Source organism: Channa argus, unplaced genomic scaffold (genome assembly GCF_033026475.1).
Source record: "Channa argus isolate prfri unplaced genomic scaffold, Channa argus male v1.0 Contig080, whole genome shotgun sequence".
Classification (NCBI taxonomy): domain Eukaryota; kingdom Metazoa; phylum Chordata; class Actinopteri; order Anabantiformes; family Channidae; genus Channa; species Channa argus.
This window is the reverse complement of record NW_027125299.1, coordinates 110,419-133,583: the sequence shown is the minus strand read 5'-3', so window position 1 is coordinate 133,583 and position 23,165 is coordinate 110,419. Positions and strand designations below refer to the sequence as shown.

At 46.6% G+C, this 23,165-nt stretch overlaps 10 non-coding genes across 10 annotated transcripts; all 10 read left to right on the top strand.

Moving 5' to 3' along the window:
• Positions 1-2,119: 2,119 nt before the first annotated feature.
• On the top strand, positions 2,120-2,192 carry trnak-uuu (transfer RNA lysine (anticodon UUU)). The gene has a single exon. It is a non-coding gene; the product is annotated as a tRNA-Lys (tRNA).
• A 1,232-nt stretch (positions 2,193-3,424) lies between these two features.
• On the top strand, positions 3,425-3,497 carry trnak-cuu (transfer RNA lysine (anticodon CUU)). The gene has a single exon. It is a non-coding gene; the product is annotated as a tRNA-Lys (tRNA).
• Positions 3,498-5,339: 1,842 nt separating this feature from the next.
• Positions 5,340-5,412, top strand: trnak-uuu (transfer RNA lysine (anticodon UUU)). Its single transcript has one exon. It is a non-coding gene; the product is annotated as a tRNA-Lys (tRNA).
• Positions 5,413-8,559: 3,147 nt separating this feature from the next.
• trnak-uuu (transfer RNA lysine (anticodon UUU)) lies at positions 8,560-8,632 on the top strand. Its single transcript has one exon. It is a non-coding gene; the product is annotated as a tRNA-Lys (tRNA).
• A 1,232-nt stretch (positions 8,633-9,864) lies between these two features.
• trnak-cuu (transfer RNA lysine (anticodon CUU)) lies at positions 9,865-9,937 on the top strand. Its single transcript has one exon. It is a non-coding gene; the product is annotated as a tRNA-Lys (tRNA).
• A 1,128-nt stretch (positions 9,938-11,065) lies between these two features.
• Positions 11,066-11,138, top strand: trnak-cuu (transfer RNA lysine (anticodon CUU)). Its single transcript has one exon. It is a non-coding gene; the product is annotated as a tRNA-Lys (tRNA).
• Positions 11,139-12,980: 1,842 nt separating this feature from the next.
• Positions 12,981-13,053, top strand: trnak-uuu (transfer RNA lysine (anticodon UUU)). Its single transcript has one exon. It is a non-coding gene; the product is annotated as a tRNA-Lys (tRNA).
• A 1,232-nt stretch (positions 13,054-14,285) lies between these two features.
• trnak-cuu (transfer RNA lysine (anticodon CUU)) lies at positions 14,286-14,358 on the top strand. The gene has a single exon. It is a non-coding gene; the product is annotated as a tRNA-Lys (tRNA).
• A 2,616-nt stretch (positions 14,359-16,974) lies between these two features.
• Positions 16,975-17,081, top strand: trnal-caa (transfer RNA leucine (anticodon CAA)). Its single transcript has 2 exons — positions 16,975-17,012; positions 17,037-17,081. It is a non-coding gene; the product is annotated as a tRNA-Leu (tRNA).
• Positions 17,082-20,245: 3,164 nt separating this feature from the next.
• Positions 20,246-20,352, top strand: trnal-caa (transfer RNA leucine (anticodon CAA)). The gene is made up of 2 exons: positions 20,246-20,283; positions 20,308-20,352. It is a non-coding gene; the product is annotated as a tRNA-Leu (tRNA).
• The last annotated feature ends 2,813 nt before the right edge of the window (positions 20,353-23,165 follow it).

Below are 23,165 nucleotides of genomic sequence, written 5' to 3'. Positions count from 1 at the left end.
TGATGTGCATGTAAACGATTAGTTCGAAGCAATTTATTCCAAGCCTAAGACTTACTGTCTGGAGGAAGATGCAGAAAACAAACGGCTAAATAGTTGCAGCTGATCTAAAAGTGATTGCTGAAACAGTGGGACTTTGCTTAAACACGCCTGGAAAAATGTTGCTTTATTGAGGGTCAAAGGGTCTTTTCAGGTGTCAGTTTAGCGGCCCTGCTAGCTCAGTCGGTAGAGCATGAGACTCTTAATCTCAGGGTCGTGGGTTCGAGCCCCACGTTTGATTTTGGCCACACTGGAGAAGATCTGGGACAAACACTAAAACTGCAGAACAACTTGATTTCTTGTACAGCTGAAAATGAAAGTCACTGGGGGACTTTCATAGGGAACACCGAGGGTACTCGGTGTGTCATCTGGAAACAGGAAAGTGGACAAGGTGATTTGGGGGCAGAACGAGGAACTTTAGGAGTGTATACAGAGAAAAAGGTTAGCTAAGAAGAAGTGGGACACTGCGAGGACTGAAGAGAGTCGACAAGAGTACAGGGAGATGCAGCGTAAGGTGAAGGTAGAGGTGGCAAAGAGCATATGAGGACTTGTATGCTAGGTTGGACACTAAAGAGGGAGAGGTGGATTTGTTCAGGTTGGCCAGACTAAGAGACAGAGATGGGAAGGATGTGCAGCAGGTTAGGGTGATTAACGATAAGGATGGAAATAAATTGACAGGTGCCAGGATTGTGATGGGAAGATGGAAGGAGAACTTTTTAAGAGTTAATCAATGAGGAAAATGAAAGGGAACAAAGAGTAGAAGAGGTGACTGGTGTGGAGCAGGAAGTAGCCAAGATTAGTAAGAGTGAAGTGAGGAGGACGTTGAAGAGGATGAAGAGTGGAAAGGCAGCGGGTCCTGATGACATACCTGTGGAGGTATGAAAGTGTCTAGGAGAGGTGGCAGTAGAGTTTCTGACTAGTTTGTTTAACAAGATCTTGGAGAGTGAGAGGAGGGCCGAGGACTGGAGGAGAAGTGTACTGGTGCCCATTTTTAAGAACAAGGGAGATGAGCAGAGCTGTGGCAACTACAGAGGAAAAAAGTTGATGAGCCACACAATGAAGTTGTGGGAAATAGTAGTGGAAGCAAGGCTAAGGGCAGAGGTGAGCAATATGGTTTCATGCCTAGAAAGAGTCCAACAGATGAAGTATTTGCTTTGAGGATGCCGATGGAGAAATACAGAGAAGGTCATGGGGAGGTGCATTGTGTCTTCGTAGACTTAGAGAAAGCGTATGACAGGGGGCCGAGAGAGGAGCTGTGGTATTGTATGAGGAATTCTGGAGTGGCAGAGAAGTATGTTAGAGTGATGGAGGACATGTATGAAAGCTGTAAGACCGCGGTGAGGTGTGCTGTAGGTGTGACAGAGGAGTTCAAGGTGGCGGTGGGTCTGCATCAAGGATCGGCTCTGAGCCCCTTCTTCCTTGCTCTGGTGGCGGACAGGCTGACAGATGAGGTTAGACTGGAATCTCCGTGGACTATGATGTTTGCGGATGACATTGTGATTTGTAGTGAGAACAGGGAGCAGGTGGAGGAAAATCTAGAGAGATGGAGGTCTGCTCTGGAAAACTGAGATGTGTGTCAATGAGAGGGACCCAGGTGGAACGGTGAGGTTACAGGGGGCAGAGGTGAAGAAGGTGCAGGACTTTAAGTACTTAGGGTCAACGGTTCAGAGCAACGGAGAGTGTGGAAAAGAGGTGAAGAGGCCACTGCAATCAGGTTGGAACGGGTGGACAAAAGTGTCAGGTGTGTTATGTGATAAAAGAGTGTCAGCGAGAATGAAAGGAAGCCACCGTCTCAAGACGGTGGTGAGACCAGCGATGTTGTTCGGCTTAGAGACAGCGGCACTGAAGAAAACACAGGAGGCAGAGCTGGAGGTAGCAGACCTTAAGATGTTGAGGTTAGTTCAAAGCAATATACTCCAAGCCTAAGACTTACTGTCTGGAGGAAGTTGCAGAAAACAAACGGCTAAATAGTTGCAGCTGATGTAAGAGCGATTGCTGAAACAAAGTGGGACTTTGCTCAAAGACGCCTGGAAATATGTTGCTTCATTGAAGGTCAAAGGGTCTTTTCAGGGTCCTCTTTGAGGCCCGGCTAGCTTAGGCGGTAGAGCATGAGACTTTTAATCTCAGGGTCGTGGGTTCGAGCCCCACATTGGGCGTGGTGCTTTTAATACGGCCACACTGGATAAGATCTCGGACCAACACTAAAACTCCACAAAACCTTTATTTCTTGTACAGCTGAAAATGAAAGTCACTTCCTGCAATTACACACAGTAAAGTAGCCAAATTACAGTCGGCTTTGTCAGGGCAGCTGATTTCACAAATTGGGATATGGAAACCGACTTTACCCGACTAGATACCACTCGGAGTACCGCAATTTTGTTGTCGTTTATACACGTAACCATGTTTCCAATCAGCTTTCTCAAACTGTGCATAAGCGTAACAAAAGGGTGCAAGCCCTACGATGGATGCTGAGGTTTTTGAAAAAGTAGCAATTCAGAAAATCCAGCTGCAACTGCAGCCAGACTTGGCTACCCGTACAAACGTTTTGCCAAACAGTATCGATCATCTAACCAACACTCCAACTGAAACCCACTAAACTCACAAACGAGAGCTTCACTCACTTCATTACACTGTCATAAGTTGCGCAAAGTCCCGACTGACGGCCCTTTCCAGCTGAGACAAAGGTGAGTATTGCAACAAATTGAGACTTTCCTCAAGAACACCTTGAGTGTGTTGATTGAATTAGAGAATAACAACCTAATGACTTAGTTCCACTGTCCTAAAGAGTCGGCGCCCACCAACGGCTGTCAGGATGGCAGAGCGGTCTAAGTCGCCAGACTCAAGGAAGAACTCCTTCCCCAAAGGGACTTCTGGTCTCCAGTGGAGGTGTGGGTTCAAATCCCTCTCCTGACATTACTTTGATCTGCATGTTGCTAATGATTTAGACATATTTGTATTGAACAACTTTGAAAACTTTAACAACTCGTGATTTCTTTTGTTGCACAAAGCAAAAGACATGGCAACACTATTGCATAATCCTTCTCTACCATATACCATTGTGCTGCTGAGATAATGCTGCCGCAACATTCTTACGAGAGTGCACCTCGGGCACTCCTGGCAGTAATTTCTGACCACGCGCACAACTGACCCTCCACATCAACTCACGTCAAGTGAGGTGGCCATGATGTGCATGCAAACGATTAGTTCGAAGCAATTTAATCCAAGCCTAAGACTTACTGTCTGGAGGAAGATGCAGAAAACAAACGGCTAAATAGTTGCAGCTGATCTAAAAGTGATTGCTGAAACAGAGTGGGACGTTGCTTAAACACGCCTGGAAAAATGTTGCTTTATGGAGGGTCAAAGGGTCTTTTCAGGTGTCCTTTTAGGGGCCCGGCTAGCTCAGTCGGTAGAGCATGAGACTCTTAATCTCAGGGTCGTGGGTTCGAGCCCCACGTTTGATTTTGGCCACACTGGAGAAGATCTGGGACCAACACTAAAACTGCAGAACAACTTGATTTCTTGTACAGCTGAAAATGAAAGTCACTGGGGGACTTTCATAGGGAACACCGAGGGTACTCGGTGTGTCATCTGGAAACAGGAAAGTGGACAAGGTGATTTGGGGGCAGAACGAGGAACTTTAGGAGTGTATACAGAGAAAAAGGTTAGCTAAGAAGAAGTGGGACACTGCGAGGACTGAAGAGAGTCGACAAGAGTACAGGGAGATGCAGCGTAAGGTGAAGGTAGAGGTGGCAAAGAGCATATGAGGACTTGTATGCTAGGTTGGACACTAAAGAGGGAGAGGTGGATTTGTTCAGGTTGGCCAGACTAAGAGACAGAGATGGGAAGGATGTGCAGCAGGTTAGGGTGATTAACGATAAGGATGGAAATAAATTGACAGGTGCCAGGATTGTGATGGGAAGATGGAAGGAGAACTTTTTAAGAGTTAATCAATGAGGAAAATGAAAGGGAACAAAGAGTAGAAGAGGTGACTGGTGTGGAGCAGGAAGTAGCCAAGATTAGTAAGAGTGAAGTGAGGAGGACGTTGAAGAGGATGAAGAGTGGAAAGGCAGCGGGTCCTGATGACATACCTGTGGAGGTATGAAAGTGTCTAGGAGAGGTGGCAGTAGAGTTTCTGACTAGTTTGTTTAACAAGATCTTGGAGAGTGAGAGGAGGGCCGAGGACTGGAGGAGAAGTGTACTGGTGCCCATTTTTAAGAACAAGGGAGATGAGCAGAGCTGTGGCAACTACAGAGGAAAAAAGTTGATGAGCCACACAATGAAGTTGTGGGAAATAGTAGTGGAAGCTAGGCTAAGGGCAGAGGTGAGCAATATGGTTTCATGCCTAGAAAGAGTCCAACAGATGAAGTATTTGCTTTGAGGATGCCGATGGAGAAATACAGAGAAGGTCATGGGGAGGTGCATTGTGTCTTCGTAGACTTAGAGAAAGCGTATGACAGGGTGCCGAGAGAGGAGCTGTGGTATTGTATGAGGAATTCTGGAGTGGCAGAGAAGTATGTTAGAGTGATGGAGGACATGTATGAAAGCTGTAAGACCGCGGTGAGGTGTGCTGTAGGTGTGACAGAGGAGTTCAAGGTGGCGGTGGGTCTGCATCAAGGATCGGCTCTGAGCCCCTTCTTCCTTGCTCTGGTGGCGGACAGGCTGACAGATGAGGTTAGACTGGAATCTCCGTGGACTATGATGTTTGCGGATGACATTGTGATTTGTAGTGAGAACAGGGAGCAGGTGGAGGAAAATCTAGAGAGATGGAGGTCTGCTCTGGAAAACTGAGATGTGTGTCAATGAGAGGGACCCAGGTGGAACGGTGAGGTTACAGGGGGCAGAGGTGAAGAAGGTGCAGGACTTTAAGTACTTAGGGTCAACGGTTCAGAGCAACGGAGAGTGTGGAAAAGAGGTGAAGAGGCCACTGCAATCAGGTTGGAACGGGTGGACAAAAGTGTCAGGTGTGTTGTGTGATAAAAGAGTGTCAGCGAGAATGAAAGGAAGCCACCGTCTCAAGACGGTTGTGAGACCAGCGATGTTGTTCGGCTTAGAGACAGCGGCACTGAAGAAAACACAGGAGGCAGAGCTGGAGGTAGCAGACCTTAAGATGTTGAGGTTAGTTCAAAGCAATATACTCCAAGCCTAAGACTTACTGTCTGGAGGAAGTTGCAGAAAACAAACGGCTAAATAGTTGCAGCTGATGTAAGAGCGATTGCTGAAACAAAGTGGGACTTTGCTCAAAGACGCCTGGAAATATGTTGCTTCATTGAAGGTCAAAGGGTCTTTTCAGGGTCCTCTTTGAGGCCCGGCTAGCTTAGGCGGTAGAGCATGAGACTTTTAATCTCAGGGTCGTGGGTTCGAGCCCCACATTGGGCGTGGTGCTTTTAATACGGCCACACTGGATAAGATCTCGGACCAACACTAAAACTCCACAAAACCTTTATTTCTTGTACAGCTGAAAATGAAAGTCACTTCCTGCAATTACACACAGTAAAGTAGCCAAATTACAGTCGGCTTTGTCAGGGCAGCTGATTTCACAAATTGGGATATGGAAACCGACTTTACCCGACTAGATACCACTCGGAGTACCGCAATTTTGTTGTCGTTTATACACGTAACCATGTTTCCAATCAGCTTTCTCAAACTGTGCATAAGCGTAACAAAAGGCTGCAAGCCCTACGATGGATGCTGAGGTTTTTGAAAAAGTAGCAATTCAGAAAATCCAGCTGCAACTGTAGCCAGACTTGGCTACCCGTACAAACGTTTTGCCAAACAGTATCGATCATCTAACCAACACTCCAACTGAAACCCACTAAACTCACAAACGAGAGCTTCACTCACTTCATTACACTGTCATAAGTTGCGCAAAGTCCCGACTGACGGCCCTTTCCAGCTGAGACAAAGGTGAGTATTGCAACAAATTGAGACTTTCCTCAAGAACACCTTGAGTGTGTTGATTGAATTAGAGAATAACAACCTAATGACTTAGTTCCACTGTCCTAAAGAGTCGGCGCCCACCAACGGCTGTCAGGATGGCAGAGCGGTCTAAGTCGCCAGACTCAAGGAAGAACTCCTTCCCCAAAGGGACTTCTGGTCTCCAGTGGAGGTGTGGGTTCAAATCCCTCTCCTGACATTACTTTGATCTGCATGTTGCTAATGATTTAGACATATTTGTATTGAACAACTTTGAAAACTTTAACAACTCGTGATTTCTTTTGTTGCACAAAGCAAAAGACATGGCAACACTATTGCATAATCCTTCTCTACCATATACCATTGTGCTGCTGAGATAATGCTGCCGCAACATTCTTACGAGAGTGCACCTCGGGCACTCCTGGCAGTAATTTCTGACCACGCGCACAACTGACCCTCCACATCAACTCACGTCAAGTGAGGTGGCCATGATGTGCATGCAAACGATTAGTTCGAAGCAATTTAATCCAAGCCTAAGACTTACTGTCTGGAGGAAGATGCAGAAAACAAACGGCTAAATAGTTGCAGCTGATCTAAAAGTGATTGCTGAAACAGAGTGGGACGTTGCTTAAACACGCCTGGAAAAATGTTGCTTTATGGAGGGTCAAAGGGTCTTTTCAGGTGTCCTTTTAGGGGCCCGGCTAGCTCAGTCGGTAGAGCATGAGACTCTTAATCTCAGGGTCGTGGGTTCGAGACCCACGTTTGATTTTGGCCACACTGGAGAAGATCTGGGACCAACACTAAAACTGCAGAACAACTTGATTTCTTGTACAGCTGAAAATGAAAGTCACTGGGGGACTTTCATAGGGAACACCGAGGGTACTCGGTGTGTCATCTGGAAACAGGAAAGTGGACAAGGTGATTTGGGGGCAGAACGAGGAACTTTAGGAGTGTATACAGAGAAAAAGGTTAGCTAAGAAGAAGTGGGACACTGCGAGGACTGAAGAGAGTCGACAAGAGTACAGGGAGATGCAGCGTAAGGTGAAGGTAGAGGTGGCAAAGAGCATATGAGGACTTGTATGCTAGGTTGGACACTAAAGAGGGAGAGGTGGATTTGTTCAGGTTGGCCAGACTAAGAGACAGAGATGGGAAGGATGTGCAGCAGGTTAGGGTGATTAACGATAAGGATGGAAATAAATTGACAGGTGCCAGGATTGTGATGGGAAGATGGAAGGAGAACTTTTTAAGAGTTAATCAATGAGGAAAATGAAAGGGAACAAAGAGTAGAAGAGGTGACTGGTGTGGAGCAGGAAGTAGCCAAGATTAGTAAGAGTGAAGTGAGGAGGACGTTGAAGAGGATGAAGAGTGGAAAGGCAGCGGGTCCTGATGACATACCTGTGGAGGTATGAAAGTGTCTAGGAGAGGTGGCAGTAGAGTTTTTGACTAATTTGTTTAACAAGATCTTGGAGAGTGAGAGGAGGGCCGAGGACTGGAGGAGAAGTGTACTGGTGCCCATTTTTAAGAACAAGGGAGATGAGCAGAGCTGTGGCAACTACAGAGGAAAAAAGTTGATGAGCCACACAATGAAGTTGTGGGAAATAGTAGTGGAAGCTAGGCTAAGGGCAGAGGTGAGCAATATGGTTTCATGCCTAGAAAGAGTCCAACAGATGAAGTATTTGCTTTGAGGATGCCGATGGAGAAATACAGAGAAGGTCATGGGGAGGTGCATTGTGTCTTCGTAGACTTAGAGAAAGCGTATGACAGGGTGCCGAGAGAGGAGCTGTGGTATTGTATGAGGAATTCTGGAGTGGCAGAGAAGTATGTTAGAGTGATGGAGGACATGTATGAAAGCTGTAAGACCGCGGTGAGGTGTGCTGTAGGTGTGACAGAGGAGTTCAAGGTGGCGGTGGGTCTGCATCAAGGATCGGCTCTGAGCCCCTTCTTCCTTGCTCTGGTGGCGGACAGGCTGACAGATGAGGTTAGACTGGAATCTCCGTGGACTATGATGTTTGCGGATGACATTGTGATTTGTAGTGAGAACAGGGAGCAGGTGGAGGAAAATCTAGTGAGATGGAGGTCTGCTCTGGAAAACTGAGATGTGTGTCAATGAGAGGGACCCAGGTGGAACGGTGAGGTTACAGGGGGCAGAGGTGAAGAAGGTGCAGGACTTTAAGTACTTAGGGTCAACGGTTCAGAGCAACGGAGAGTGTGGAAAAGAGGTGAAGAGGCCACTGCAATCAGGTTGGAACGGGTGGACAAAAGTGTCAGGTGTGTTGTGTGATAAAAGAGTGTCAGCGAGAATGAAAGGAAGCCACCGTCTCAAGACGGTTGTGAGACCAGCGATGTTGTTCGGCTTAGAGACAGCGGCACTGAAGAAAACACAGGAGGCAGAGCTGGAGGTAGCAGACCTTAAGATGTTGAGGTTAGTTCAAAGCAATATACTCCAAGCCTAAGACTTACTGTCTGGAGGAAGTTGCAGAAAACAAACGGCTAAATAGTTGCAGCTGATGTAAGAGCGATTGCTGAAACAAAGTGGGACTTTGCTCAAAGACGCCTGGAAATATGTTGCTTCATTGAAGGTCAAAGGGTCTTTTCAGGGTCCTCTTTGAGGCCCGGCTAGCTTAGGCGGTAGAGCATGAGACTTTTAATCTCAGGGTCGTGGGTTCGAGCCCCACATTGGGCGTGGTGCTTTTAATACGGCCACACTGGATAAGATCTCGGACCAACACTAAAACTCCACAAAACCTTTATTTCTTGTACAGCTGAAAATGAAAGTCACTTCCTGCAATTACACACAGTAAAGTAGCCAAATTACAGTCGGCTTTGTCAGGGCAGCTGATTTCACAAATTGGGATATGGAAACCGACTTTACCCGACTAGATACCACTCGGAGTACCGCAATTTTGTTGTCGTTTATACACGTAACCATGTTTCCAATCAGCTTTCTCAAACTGTGCATAAGCGTAACAAAAGGGTGCAAGCCCTACGATGGATGCTGAGGTTTTTGAAAAAGTAGCAATTCAGAAAATCCAGCTGCAACTGCAGCCAGACTTGGCTACCCGTACAAACGTTTTGCCAAACAGTATCGATCATCTAACCAACACTCCAACTGAAACCCACTAAACTCACAAACGAGAGCTTCACTCACTTCATTACACTGTCATAAGTTGCGCAAAGTCCCGACTGACGGCCCTTTCCAGCTGAGACAAAGGTGAGTATTGCAACAAATTGAGACTTTCCTCAAGAACACCTTGAGTGTGTTGATTGAATTAGAGAATAACAACCTAATGACTTAGTTCCACTGTCCTAAAGAGTCGGCGCCCACCAACGGCTGTCAGGATGGCAGAGCGGTCTAAGTCGCCAGACTCAAGGAAGAACTCCTTCCCCAAAGGGACTTCTGGTCTCCAGTGGAGGTGTGGGTTCAAATCCCTCTCCTGACATTACTTTGATCTGCATGTTGCTAATGATTTAGACATATTTGTATTGAACAACTTTGAAAACTTTAACAACTCGTGATTTCTTTTGTTGCACAAAGCAAAAGACATGGCAACACTATTGCATAATCCTTCTCTACCATATACCATTGTGCTGCTGAGATAATGCTGCCGCAACATTCTTACGAGAGTGCACCTCGGGCACTCCTGGCAGTAATTTCTGACCACGCGCACAACTGACCCTCCACATCAACTCACGTCAAGTGAGGTGGCCATGATGTGCATGCAAACGATTAGTTCGAAGCAATTTAATCCAAGCCTAAGACTTACTGTCTGGAGGAAGATGCAGAAAACAAACGGCTAAATAGTGGCAGCTGATCTAAAAGTGATTGCTGAAACAGAGTGGGACTTTGCTTAAACACGCCTGGAAAAATGTTGCTTTATGGAGGGTCAAAGGGTCTTTTCAGGTGTCCTTTTAGGGGCCCGGCTAGCTCAGTCGGTAGAGCATGAGACTCTTAATCTCAGGGTCGTGGGTTCGAGCCCCACGTTTGATTTTGGCCACACTGGAGAAGATCTGGGACCAACACTAAAACTGCAGAACAACTTGATTTCTTGTACAGCTGAAAATGAAAGTCACTGGGGGACTTTCATAGGGAACACCGAGGGTACTCGGTGTGTCATCTGGAAACAGGAAAGTGGACAAGGTGATTTGGGGGCAGAACGAGGAACTTTAGGAGTGTATACAGAGAAAAAGGTTAGCTAAGAAGAAGTGGGACACTGCGAGGACTGAAGAGAGTCGACAAGAGTACAGGGAGATGCAGCGTAAGGTGAAGGTAGAGGTGGCAAAGAGCATATGAGGACTTGTATGCTAGGTTGGACACTAAAGAGGGAGAGGTGGATTTGTTCAGGTTGGCCAGACTAAGAGACAGAGATGGGAAGGATGTGCAGCAGGTTAGGGTGATTAACGATAAGGATGGAAATAAATTGACAGGTGCCAGGATTGTGATGGGAAGATGGAAGGAGAACTTTTTAAGAGTTAATCAATGAGGAAAATGAAAGGGAACAAAGAGTAGAAGAGGTGACTGGTGTGGAGCAGGAAGTAGCCAAGATTAGTAAGAGTGAAGTGAGGAGGACGTTGAAGAGGATGAAGAGTGGAAAGGCAGCGGGTCCTGATGACATACCTGTGGAGGTATGAAAGTGTCTAGGAGAGGTGGCAGTAGAGTTTTTGACTAGTTTGTTTAACAAGATCTTGGAGAGTGAGAGGAGGGCCGAGGACTGGAGGAGAAGTGTACTGGTGCCCATTTTTAAGAACAAGGGAGATGAGCAGAGCTGTGGCAACTACAGAGGAAAAAAGTTGATGAGCCACACAATGAAGTTGTGGGAAATAGTAGTGGAAGCTAGGCTAAGGGCAGAGGTGAGCAATATGGTTTCATGCCTAGAAAGAGTCCAACAGATGAAGTATTTGCTTTGAGGATGCCGATGGAGAAATACAGAGAATTAGTTCGAAGCAATTTATTCCAAGCCTAAGACTTACTGTCTGGAGGAAGATGCAGAAAACAAACGGCTAAATAGTTGCAGCTGATCTAAAAGTGATTGCTGAAACAGAGTGGGACTTTGCTTAAACACGCCTGGAAAAATGTTGCTTTATTGAGGGTCAAAGGGTCTGTTCAGGTGTCTTACAGGCCCGGCTAGCTCAGTCGGTAGAGCATGAGACTCTTAATCTCAGGGTCGTGGGTTCGAGCCCCACGTTTGATTTTGGCCACACTGGAGAAGATCTGGGACCAACACTAAAACTGCAGAACAACTTGATTTCTTGTACAGCTGAAAATGAAAGTCACTGGGGGACTTTCATAGGGAACACCGAGGGTACTCGGTGTGTCATCTGGAAACAGGAAAGTGGACAAGGTGATTTGGGGGCAGAACGAGGAACTTTAGGAGTGTATACAGAGAAAAAGGTTAGCTAAGAAGAAGTGGGACACTGCGAGGACTGAAGAGAGTCGACAAGAGTACAGGGAGATGCAGCGTAAGGTGAAGGTAGAGGTGGCAAAGAGCATATGAGGACTTGTATGCTAGGTTGGACACTAAAGAGGGAGAGGTGGATTTGTTCAGGTTGGCCAGACTAAGAGACAGAGATGGGAAGGATGTGCAGCAGGTTAGGGTGATTAACGATAAGGATGGAAATAAATTGACAGGTGCCAGGATTGTGATGGGAAGATGGAAGGAGAACTTTTTAAGAGTTAATCAATGAGGAAAATGAAAGGGAACAAAGAGTAGAAGAGGTGACTGGTGTGGAGCAGGAAGTAGCCAAGATTAGTAAGAGTGAAGTGAGGAGGACGTTGAAGAGGATGAAGAGTGGAAAGGCAGCGGGTCCTGATGACATACCTGTGGAGGTATGAAAGTGTCTAGGAGAGGTGGCAGTAGAGTTTCTGACTAGTTTGTTTAACAAGATCTTGGAGAGTGAGAGGAGGGCCGAGGACTGGAGGAGAAGTGTACTGGTGCCCATTTTTAAGAACAAGGGAGATGAGCAGAGCTGTGGCAACTACAGAGGAAAAAAGTTGATGAGCCACACAATGAAGTTGTGGGAAATAGTAGTGGAAGCTAGGCTAAGGGCAGAGGTGAGCAATATGGTTTCATGCCTAGAAAGAGTCCAACAGATGAAGTATTTGCTTTGAGGATGCCGATGGAGAAATACAGAGAAGGTCATGGGGAGGTGCATTGTGTCTTCGTAGACTTAGAGAAAGCGTATGACAGGGTGCCGAGAGAGGAGCTGTGGTATTGTATGAGGAATTCTGGAGTGGCAGAGAAGTATGTTAGAGTGATGGAGGACATGTATGAAAGCTGTAAGACCGCGGTGAGGTGTGCTGTAGGTGTGACAGAGGAGTTCAAGGTGGCGGTGGGTCTGCATCAAGGATCGGCTCTGAGCCCCTTCTTCCTTGCTCTGGTGGCGGACAGGCTGACAGATGAGGTTAGACTGGAATCTCCGTGGACTATGATGTTTGCGGATGACATTGTGATTTGTAGTGAGAACAGGGAGCAGGTGGAGGAAAATCTAGAGAGATGGAGGTCTGCTCTGGAAAACTGAGATGTGTGTCAATGAGAGGGACCCAGGTGGAACGGTGAGGTTACAGGGGGCAGAGGTGAAGAAGGTGCAGGACTTTAAGTACTTAGGGTCAACGGTTCAGAGCAACGGAGAGTGTGGAAAAGAGGTGAAGAGGCCACTGCAATCAGGTTGGAACGGGTGGACAAAAGTGTCAGGTGTGTTGTGTGATAAAAGAGTGTCAGCGAGAATGAAAGGAAGCCACCGTCTCAAGACGGTGGTGAGACCAGCGATGTTGTTCGGCTTAGAGACAGCGGCACTGAAGAAAACACAGGAGGCAGAGCTGGAGGTAGCAGAGCTTAAGATGTTGAGGTTAGTTCAAAGCAATATAGTCCAAGCCTAAGACTTACTGTCTGGAGGAAGTTGCAGAAAACAAACGGCTAAATAGTTGCAGCTGATGTAAGAGCGATTGCTGAAACAAAGTGGGACTTTGCTCAAAGACGCCTGGAAATATGTTGCTTCATTGAAGGTCAAAGGGTCTTTTCAGGGTCCTCTTTGAGGCCCGGCTAGCTTAGGCGGTAGAGCATGAGACTTTTAATCTCAGGGTCGTGGGTTCGAGCCCCACATTGGGCGTGGTGCTTTTAATACGGCCACACTGGATAAGATCTCGGACCAACACTAAAACTCCACAAAACCTTTATTTCTTGTACAGCTGAAAATGAAAGTCACTTCCTGCAATTACACACAGTAAAGTAGCCAAATTACAGTCGGCTTTGTCAGGGCAGCTGATTTCACAAATTGGGATATGGAAACCGACTTTACCCGACTTGATACCACTCGGAGTACCGCAATTTTGTTGTCGTTTATACACGTAACCATGTTTCCAATCAGCTTTCTCAAACTGTGCATAAGCGTAACAAAAGGGTGCAAGCCCTACGATGGATGCTGAGGTTTTTGAAAAAGTAGCAATTCAGAAAATCCAGCTGCAACTGCAGCCAGACTTGGCTACCCGTACAAACGTTTTGCCAAACAGTATCGATCATCTAACCAACACTCCAACTGAAACCCACTAAACTCACAAACGAGAGCTTCACTCACTTCATTACACTGTCATAAGTTGCGCAAAGTCCCGACTGACGGCCCTTTCCAGCTGAGACAAAGGTGAGTATTGCAACAAATTGAGACTTTCCTCAAGAACACCTTGAGTGTGTTGATTGAATTAGAGAATAACAACCTAATGACTTAGTTCCACTGTCCTAAAGAGTCGGCGCCCACCAACGGCTGTCAGGATGGCAGAGCGGTCTAAGTCGCCAGACTCAAGGAAGAACTCCTTCCCCAAAAGGACTTCTGGTCTCCAGTGGAGGTGTGGGTTCAAATCCCTCTCCTGACATTACTTTGATCTGCATGTTGCTAATGATTTAGACATATTTGTATTGAACAACTTTGAAAACTTTAACAACTCGTGATTTCTTTTGTTGCACAAAGCAAAAGACATGGCAACACTATTGCATAATCCTTCTCTACCATATACCATTGTGCTGCTGAGATAATGCTGCCGCAACATTCTTACGAGAGTGCACCTCGGGCACTCCTGGCAGTAATTTCTGACCACGCGCACAACTGACCCTCCACATCAACTCACGTCAAGTGAGGTGGCCATGATGTGCATGCAAACGATTAGTTCGAAGCAATTTAATCCAAGCCTAAGACTTACTGTCTGGAGGAAGATGCAGAAAACAAACGGCTAAATAGTTGCAGCTGATCTAAAAGTGATTGCTGAAACAGAGTGGGACTTTGCTTAAACACGCCTGGAAAAATGTTGCTTTATGGAAGATCAAAGGGTCTTTTCAGGTGTCCTTTTAGGGGCCCGGCTAGCTCAGTCGGTAGAGCATGAGACTCTTAATCTCAGGGTCGTGGGTTCGAGCCCCACGTTTGATTTTGGCCACACTGGAGAAGATCTGGGACCAACACTAAAACTGCAGAACAACTTGATTTCTTGTACAGCTGAAAATGAAAGTCACTGGGGGACTTTCATAGGGAACACCGAGGGTACTCGGTGTGTCATCTGGAAACAGGAAAGTGGACAAGGTGATTTGGGGGCAGAACGAGGAACTTTAGGAGTGTATACAGAGAAAAAGGTTAGCTAAGAAGAAGTGGGACACTGCGAGGACTGAAGAGTGTCGACAAGAGTACAGGGAGATGCAGCGTAAGGTGAAGGTAGAGGTGGCAAAGAGCATATGAGGACTTGTATGCTAGGTTGGACACTAAAGAGGGAGAGGTGGATTTGTTCAGGTTGGCCAGACTAAGAGACAGAGATGGGAAGGATGTGCAGCAGGTTAGGGTGATTAACGATAAGGATGGAAATAAATTGACAGGTGCCAGGATTGTGATGGGAAGATGGAAGGAGAACTTTTTAAGAGTTAATCAATGAGGAAAATGAAAGGGAACAAAGAGTAGAAGAGGTGACTGGTGTGGAGCAGGAAGTAGCCAAGATTAGTAAGAGTGAAGTGAGGAGGACGTTGAAGAGGATGAAGAGTGGAAAGGCAGCGGGTCCTGATGACATACCTGTGGAGGTATGAAAGTGTCTAGGAGAGGTGGCAGTAGAGTTTTTGACTAGTTTGTTTAACAAGATCTTGGAGAGTGAGAGGAGGGCCGAGGACTGGAGGAGAAGTGTACTGGTGCCCATTTTTAAGAACAAGGGAGATGAGCAGAGCTGTGGCAACTACAGAGGAAAAAAGTTGATGAGCCACACAATGAAGTTGTGGGAAATAGTAGTGGAAGCTAGGCTAAGGGCAGAGGTGAGCAATATGGTTTCATGCCTAGAAAGAGTCCAACAGATGAAGTATTTGCTTTGAGGATGCCGATGGAGAAATACAGAGAAGGTCATGGGGAGGTGCATTGTGTCTTCGTAGACTTAGAGAAAGCGTATGACAGGGTGCCGAGAGAGGAGCTGTGGTATTGTATGAGGAATTCTGGAGTGGCAGAGAAGTATGTTAGAGTGATGGAGGACATGTATGAAAGCTGTAAGACCGCGGTGAGGTGTGCTGTAGGTGTGACAGAGGAGTTCAAGGTGGCGGTGGGTCTGCATCAAGGATCGGCTCTGAGCCCCTTCTTCCTTGCTCTGGTGGCGGACAGGCTGACAGATGAGGTTAGACTGGAATCTCCGTGGACTATGATGTTTGCGGATGACATTGTGATTTGTAGTGAGAACAGGGAGCAGGTGGAGGAAAATCTAGAGAGATGGAGGTCTGCTCTGGAAAACTGAGATGTGTGTCAATGAGAGGGACCCAGGTGGAACGGTGAGGTTACAGGGGGCAGAGGTGAAGAAGGTGCAGGACTTTAAGTACTTAGGGTCAACGGTTCAGAGCAACGGAGAGTGTGGAAAAGAGGTGAAGAGGCCACTGCAATCAGGTTGGAACGGGTGGACAAAAGTGTCAGGTGTGTTGTGTGATAAAAGAGTGTCAGCGAGAATGAAAGGAAGCCACCGTCTCAAGACGGTGGTGAGACCAGCGATGTTGTTCGGCTTAGAGACAGCGGCACTGAAGAAAACACAGGAGGCAGAGCTGGAGGTAGCAGACCTTAAGATGTTGAGGTTCTCTTTGGGAGTAACGAGGATGGACAGGCTCAATAATGAGGTCAAACGGTTAGTTCAAAGCAATATACTCCAAGCCTAAGACTTACTGTCTGGAGGAAGTTGCAGAAAACAAACGGCTAAATAGTTGCAGCTGATGTAAGAGCGATTGCTGAAACAAAGTGGGACTTTGCTCAAAGACGCCTGGAAATATGTTGCTTCATTGAAGGTCAAAGGGTCTTTTCAGGGTCCTCTTTGAGGCCCGGCTAGCTCAGGCGGTAGAGCATGAGACTTTTAATCTCAGGGTCGTGGGTTCGAGCCCCATGTTATGCGTGGTGGTTTTAATACGGCCACACTGGATAAGATCTGGGACCAATGCTAAAACTGCACAAAACCTTTATTTCTTGTACAGCTGAAAATGAAAGTCACTTCCTGCAATTACACACAGTAAAGTAGCCAAATTACAGTCGGCTTTGTCAGGGCAGCTGATTTCACAAATTGGGATATGGAAACCGACTTTACCCGACTAGATACCACTCGGAGTACCGCAATTTTGTTGTCGTTTATACACGTAACCATGTTTCCAATCAGCTTTCTCAAACTGTGCATAAGCGTAACAAAAGGCTGCAAGCCCTACGATGGATGCTGAGGTTTTCGAAAAAGTAGCAATTCAGAAAATCCAGCTGCAACTGCAGCCAGACTTGGCTACCCGTACAAACGTTTTGCCAAACAATATCGATCATCTAACCAACACTCCAACTGAAACCCACTAAACTCACAAACAAGAGCTTCACTCACTTCATTACACTGTCATAAGTTGCGCAAAGTCCCGACTGACGGCCCTTTCCAGCTGAGACAAAGGTGAGTATTGCAACAAATTGAGACTTTCCTCAAGAACACCTTGAGTGTGTTGATTGAATTAGAGAATAACAACCTAATGACTTAGTTCCACTGTCCTAAAGAGTCGGCGCCCACCAACGGCTGTCAGGATGGCCGAGCGGTCTAAGGCGCCAGACTCAAGGAAGAACTCCTTCTCCAAAGGGACTTCTGGTCTCCAGTGGAGGCGTGGGTTCAAATCCCTCTCCTGACATTACTTTGATCTGCATGTTGCTAATGATTTAGACATATTTGTATTGAACAACTTTGAAAACTTTAACAACTCGTGATTTCTTTTGTTGCACAAAGCAAAAGACATGGCAACACTATTGCATAATCCTTCTCTACCATATACCATTGTGCTGCTGAGATAATGCTGCCGCAACATTCTTACGAGAGTGCACCTCGGGCACTCCTGGCAGTAATTTCTGACCACGCGCACAACTGACCCTCCACATCAACTCACGTCAAGTGAGGTGGCCATGATGTGCATGCAAACGATTAGTTCGAAGCAATTTAATCCAAGCCTAAGACTTACTGTCTGGAGGAAGATGCAGAAAACAAACGGCTAAATAGTTGCAGCTGATCTAAAAGTGATTGCTGAAACAGAGTGGGACTTTGCTTAAACACGCCTGGAAAAATGTTGCTTTATGGAAGATCAAAGGGTCTTTTCAGGTGTCCTTTTAGGGGCCCGGCTAGCTCAGTCGGTAGAGCATGAGACTCTTAATCTCAGGGTCGTGGGTTCGAGCCCCGCGTTTGATTTTGGCCACACTGGAGAAGATCTGGGACCAACACTAAAACTGCAGAACAACTTGATTTCTTGTACAGCTGAAAATGAAAGTCACTGGGGGACTTTCATAGGGAACACCGAGGGTACTCGGTGTGTCATCTGGAAACAGGAAAGTGGACAAGGTGATTTGGGGGCAGAACGAGGAACTTTAGGAGTGTATACAGAGAAAAAGGTTAGCTAAGAAGAAGTGGGACACTGCGAGGACTGAAGAGTGTCGACAAGAGTACAGGGAGATGCAGCGTAAGGTGAAGGTAGAGGTGGCAAAGAGCATATGAGGACTTGTATGCTAGGTTGGACACTAAAGAGGGAGAGGTGGATTTGTTCAGGTTGGCCAGACTAAGAGACAGAGATGGGAAGGATGTGCAGCAGGTTAGGGTGATTAACGATAAGGATGGAAATAAATTGACAGGTGCCAGGATTGTGATGGGAAGATGGAAGGAGAACTTTTTAAGAGTTAATCAATGAGGAAAATGAAAGGGAACAAAGAGTAGAAGAGGTGACTGGTGTGGAGCAGGAAGTAGCCAAGATTAGTAAGAGTGAAGTGAGGAGGACGTTGAAGAGGATGAAGAGTGGAAAGGCAGCGGGTCCTGATGACATACCTGTGGAGGTATGAAAGTGTCTAGGAGAGGTGGCAGTAGAGTTTTTGACTAGTTTGTTTAACAAGATCTTGGAGAGTGAGAGGAGGGCCGAGGACTGGAGGAGAAGTGTACTGGTGCCCATTTTTAAGAACAAGGGAGATGAGCAGAGCTGTGGCAACTACAGAGGAAAAAAGTTGATGAGCCACACAATGAAGTTGTGGGAAATAGTAGTGGAAGCTAGGCTAAGGGCAGAGGTGAGCAATATGGTTTCATGCCTAGAAAGAGTCCAACAGATGAAGTATTTGCTTTGAGGATGCCGATGGAGAAATACAGAGAAGGTCATGGGGAGGTGCATTGTGTCTTCGTAGACTTAGAGAAAGCGTATGACAGGGTGCCGAGAGAGGAGCTGTGGTATTGTATGAGGAATTCTGGAGTGGCAGAGAAGTATGTTAGAGTGATGGAGGACATGTATGAAAGCTGTAAGACCGCGGTGAGGTGTGCTGTAGGTGTGACAGAGGAGTTCAAGGTGGCGGTGGGTCTGCATCAAGGATCGGCTCTGAGCCCCTTCTTCCTTGCTCTGGTGGCGGACAGGCTGACAGATGAGGTTAGACTGGAATCTCCGTGGACTATGATGTTTGCGGATGACATTGTGATTTGTAGTGAGAACAGGGAGCAGGTGGAGGAAAATCTAGAGAGATGGAGGTCTGCTCTGGAAAACTGAGATGTGTGTCAATGAGAGGGACCCAGGTGGAACGGTGAGGTTACAGGGGGCAGAGGTGAAGAAGGTGCAGGACTTTAAGTACTTAGGGTCAACGGTTCAGAGCAACGGAGAGTGTGGAAAAGAGGTGAAGAGGCCACTGCAATCAGGTTGGAACGGGTGGACAAAAGTGTCAGGTGTGTTGTGTGATAAAAGAGTGTCAGCGAGAATGAAAGGAAGCCACCGTCTCAAGACGGTGGTGAGACCAGCGATGTTGTTCGGCTTAGAGACAGCGGCACTGAAGAAAACATAGGAGGCAGAGCTGGAGGTAGCAGACCTTAAGATGTTGAGGTTCTCTTTGGGAGTAACGAGGATGGACAGGCTCAATAATGAGGTCAAACGGTTAGTTCAAAGCAATATACTCCAAGCCTAAGACTTACTGTCTGGAGGAAGTTGCAGAAAACAAACGGCTAAATAGTTGCAGCTGATGTAAGAGCGATTGCTGAAACAAAGTGGGACTTTGCTCAAAGACGCCTGGAAATATGTTGCTTCATTGAAGGTCAAAGGGTCTTTTCAGGGTCCTCTTTGAGGCCCGGCTAGCTCAGGCGGTAGAGCATGAGACTTTTAATCTCAGGGTCGTGGGTTCGAGCCCCATGTTATGCGTGGTGGTTTTAATACGGCCACACTGGATAAGATCTGGGACCAATGCTAAAACTGCACAAAACCTTTATTTCTTGTACAGCTGAAAATGAAAGTCACTTCCTGCAATTACACACAGTAAAGTAGCCAAATTACAGTCGGCTTTGTCAGGGCAGCTGATTTCACAAATTGGGATATGGAAACCGACTTTACCCGACTAGATACCACTCGGAGTACCGCAATTTTGTTGTCGTTTATACACGTAACCATGTTTCCAATCAGCTTTCTCAAACTGTGCATAAGCGTAACAAAAGGCTGCAAGCCCTACGATGGATGCTGAGGTTTTCGAAAATGTAGCAATTCAGAAAATCCAGCTGCAACTGCAGCCAGACTTGGCTACCCGTACAAACGTTTTGCCAAACAATATCGATCATCTAACCAACACTCCAACTGAAACCCACTAAACTCACAAACAAGAGCTTCACTCACTTCATTACACTGTCATAAGTTGCGCAAAGTCCCGACTGACGGCCCTTTCCAGCTGAGACAAAGGTGAGTATTGCAACAAATTGAGACTTTCCTCAAGAACACCTTGAGTGTGTTGATTGAATTAGAGAATAACAACCTAATGACTTAGTTCCACTGTCCTAAAGAGTCGGCGCCCACCAACGGCTGTCAGGATGGCCGAGCGGTCTAAGGCGCCAGACTCAAGGAAGAACTCCTTCTCCAAAGGGACTTCTGGTCTCCAGTGGAGGCGTGGGTTCAAATCCCTCTCCTGACATTACTTTGATCTGCATGTTGCTAATTATTTAGACATATTTGTATTGAACAACTTTGAAAACTTTAACAACTCGTGATTTCTTTTGTTGCACAAAGCAAAAGACATGGCAACACTATTGCATAATCCTTCTCTACCATATACCATTGTGCTGCTGAGATAATGCTGCCACAACATTCTTACGAAAGTGCACCTCGGGCACTCCTGGCAGTAATTTCTGACCACGCGCACAACTGACCCTCCACATCAACTCACGTCAAGTGAGGTGGCCATGATGTGCATGCAAACGATTAGTTCGAAGCAATTTATTCCAAGCCTAAGACTTACTGTCTGGAGGAAGATGCAGAAAACAAACGGCTAAATAGTTGCAGCTGATCTAAAAGTGATTGCTGAAACAGAGTGGGACTTTGCTTAAACACGCCTGGAAAAATGTTGCTTTATTGAGGGTCAAAGGGTCTTTTCAGGTGTCCTTTTAACGCCCCGGCTAGCTCAGTCGGTAGAGCATGAGACTCTTAAACTCGGGGTCGTGGGTTCGAGCCCCACGTTTGATTTTGGCCACACTGGAGAAGATCTGGGACCAACACTAAAACTGCAGAACAACTTGATTTCTTGTACAGCTGAAAATGAAAGTCACTGGGGGACTTTCATAGGGAACACCGAGGGTACTCGGTGTGTCATCTGGAAACAGGAAAGTGGACAAGGTGATTTGGCGGCAGAACCAGGAACTTCAGGAGTGTATACAGAGAAAAAGGTTAGCTAAGAAGAAGTGGGACACTGCGAGGACTGAAGAGTGTCGACAAGAGTACAGGGAGATGCAGCGTAAGGGGAAGGTAGAGGTGGCAAAGAGCATATGAGGACTTGTATGCTAGGTTGGACACTAAAGACGGAGAGGTGGATTTGTTCAGGTTGGCCAGACTAAGAGACAGAGATGGGAAGGATGTGCAGCAGGTTAGGGTGATTAACGATAAGGATGGAAATAAATTGACAGGTGCCAGGATTGTGATGGGAAGATGGAACGAGAACTTTTTAAGAGTTAATCAATGAGAAAAAATGAAAGGGAACAAAGAGTAGAAGAGGTGACTGGTGTGGAGCAGGAAGTAGCCAAGATTGGTAAGAGTGAAGTGAGGAGGACGTTGAAGAGGATGAAGAGTGGAAAGGCAGCGGGTCCTGATGATATACCTGTGGAGGTATGAAAGTGTCTAGGAGAGGTGGCAGTAGAGTTTCTGACTAGTTTGTTTAACAAGATCTTGGAGAGTGAGAGGAGGGCCGAGGACTGGAGGAGAAGTGTACTGGTGCCCATTTTTAAGAACAAGGGAGATGAGCAGAGCTGTGGCAACTACAGAGGAAAAAAGTTGATGAGCCACACAATGAAGTTTTGGGAAATAGTAGTGGAAGCTAGGCTAAGGGCAGAGGTGAGCAATATGGTTTCATGCCTAGAAAGAGTCCAACAGATGAAGTTTTTGCTTTGAGGATGCCGATGGAGAAATACAGAGAAGGTCACGGGGAGGTGCATTGTGTCTTCGTAGACTTAGAGAAAGCGTATGACAGGGTGCCGAGAGAGGAGCTGTGGTATTGTATGAGGAATTCTGGAGTGGCAGAGAAGTATGTTAGAGTGATGGAGGACATGTATGAAAGCTGTAAGACCGCGGTGAGGTGTGCTGTAGGTGTGACAGAGGAGTTCAAGGTGGCGGTGGGTCTGCATCAAGGATCGGCTCTGAGCCCCTTCTTCCTTGCTCTGGTGGCGGACAGGCTGACAGATGAGGTTAGACTGGAATCTCCGTGGACTATGATGTTTGCGGATGACATTGTGATTTGTAGTGAGAACAGGGAGCAGGTGGAGGAAAATCTAGAGAGATGGAGGTCTGCTCTGGAAAACTGAGATGTGTGTCAATGAGAGGGACCCAGGTGGAACGGTGAGGTTACAGGGGGCAGAGGTGAAGAAGGTGCAGGACTTTAAGTACTTAGGGTCAACGGTTCAGAGCAACGGAGAGTGTGGAAAAGAGGTGAAGAGGCCACTGCAATCAGGTTGGAACGGGTGGACAAAAGTGTCAGGTGTGTTATGTGATAAAAGAGTGTCAGCGAGAATGAAAGGAAGCCACCGTCTCAAGACGGTGGTGAGACCAGCGATGTTGTTCGGCTTAGAGACAGCGGCACTGAAGAAAACACAGGAGGCAGAGCTGGAGGTAGCAGACCTTAAGATGTTGAGGTTCTCTTTGGGAGTAACGAGGATGGACAGGCTCAATAATGAGGACAAACGGTTAGTTCAAAGCAATATACTCCAAGCCTAAGACTTACTGTCTGGAGGAAGTTGCAGAAAACAAACGGCTAAATAGTTGCAGCTTATCTAAGAGCGATTGCTGAAACAAAGTGGGACTTTGCTCAAAGACGCCTGGAAATATGTTGCTTCATTGAAGGTCAAAGGGTCTTTTCAGGGTCCTCTTTGAGGCCCGGCTAGCTCAGGCGGTAGAGCATGAGACTTTTAACCTCAGGGTCGTGGGTTCGGGCCCCACGTTGGGCGTGGTGCTTTTAATACGGCCACACTGGATAAGATCTCGGACCAACACTAAAACTTCACAAAACCTTGATTTCTTGTACAGCTGAAAATGAAAGTCACTTCCTGCAATTACACACAGTAAAGTAGCCAAATTACAGTCGGCTTTCTCAGGGGAGCTGATTTCACAAATTGGGATATGGAAAATGACTTTACCCGACTAGATACCAGTCGGAGTACCGCAATTTTGTTGTCGTTTATACACGTAACCATGTTTCCAATTAGCTTTCTGAAACTGTGCATAAGCGTAACAAAAGGCCGCAAG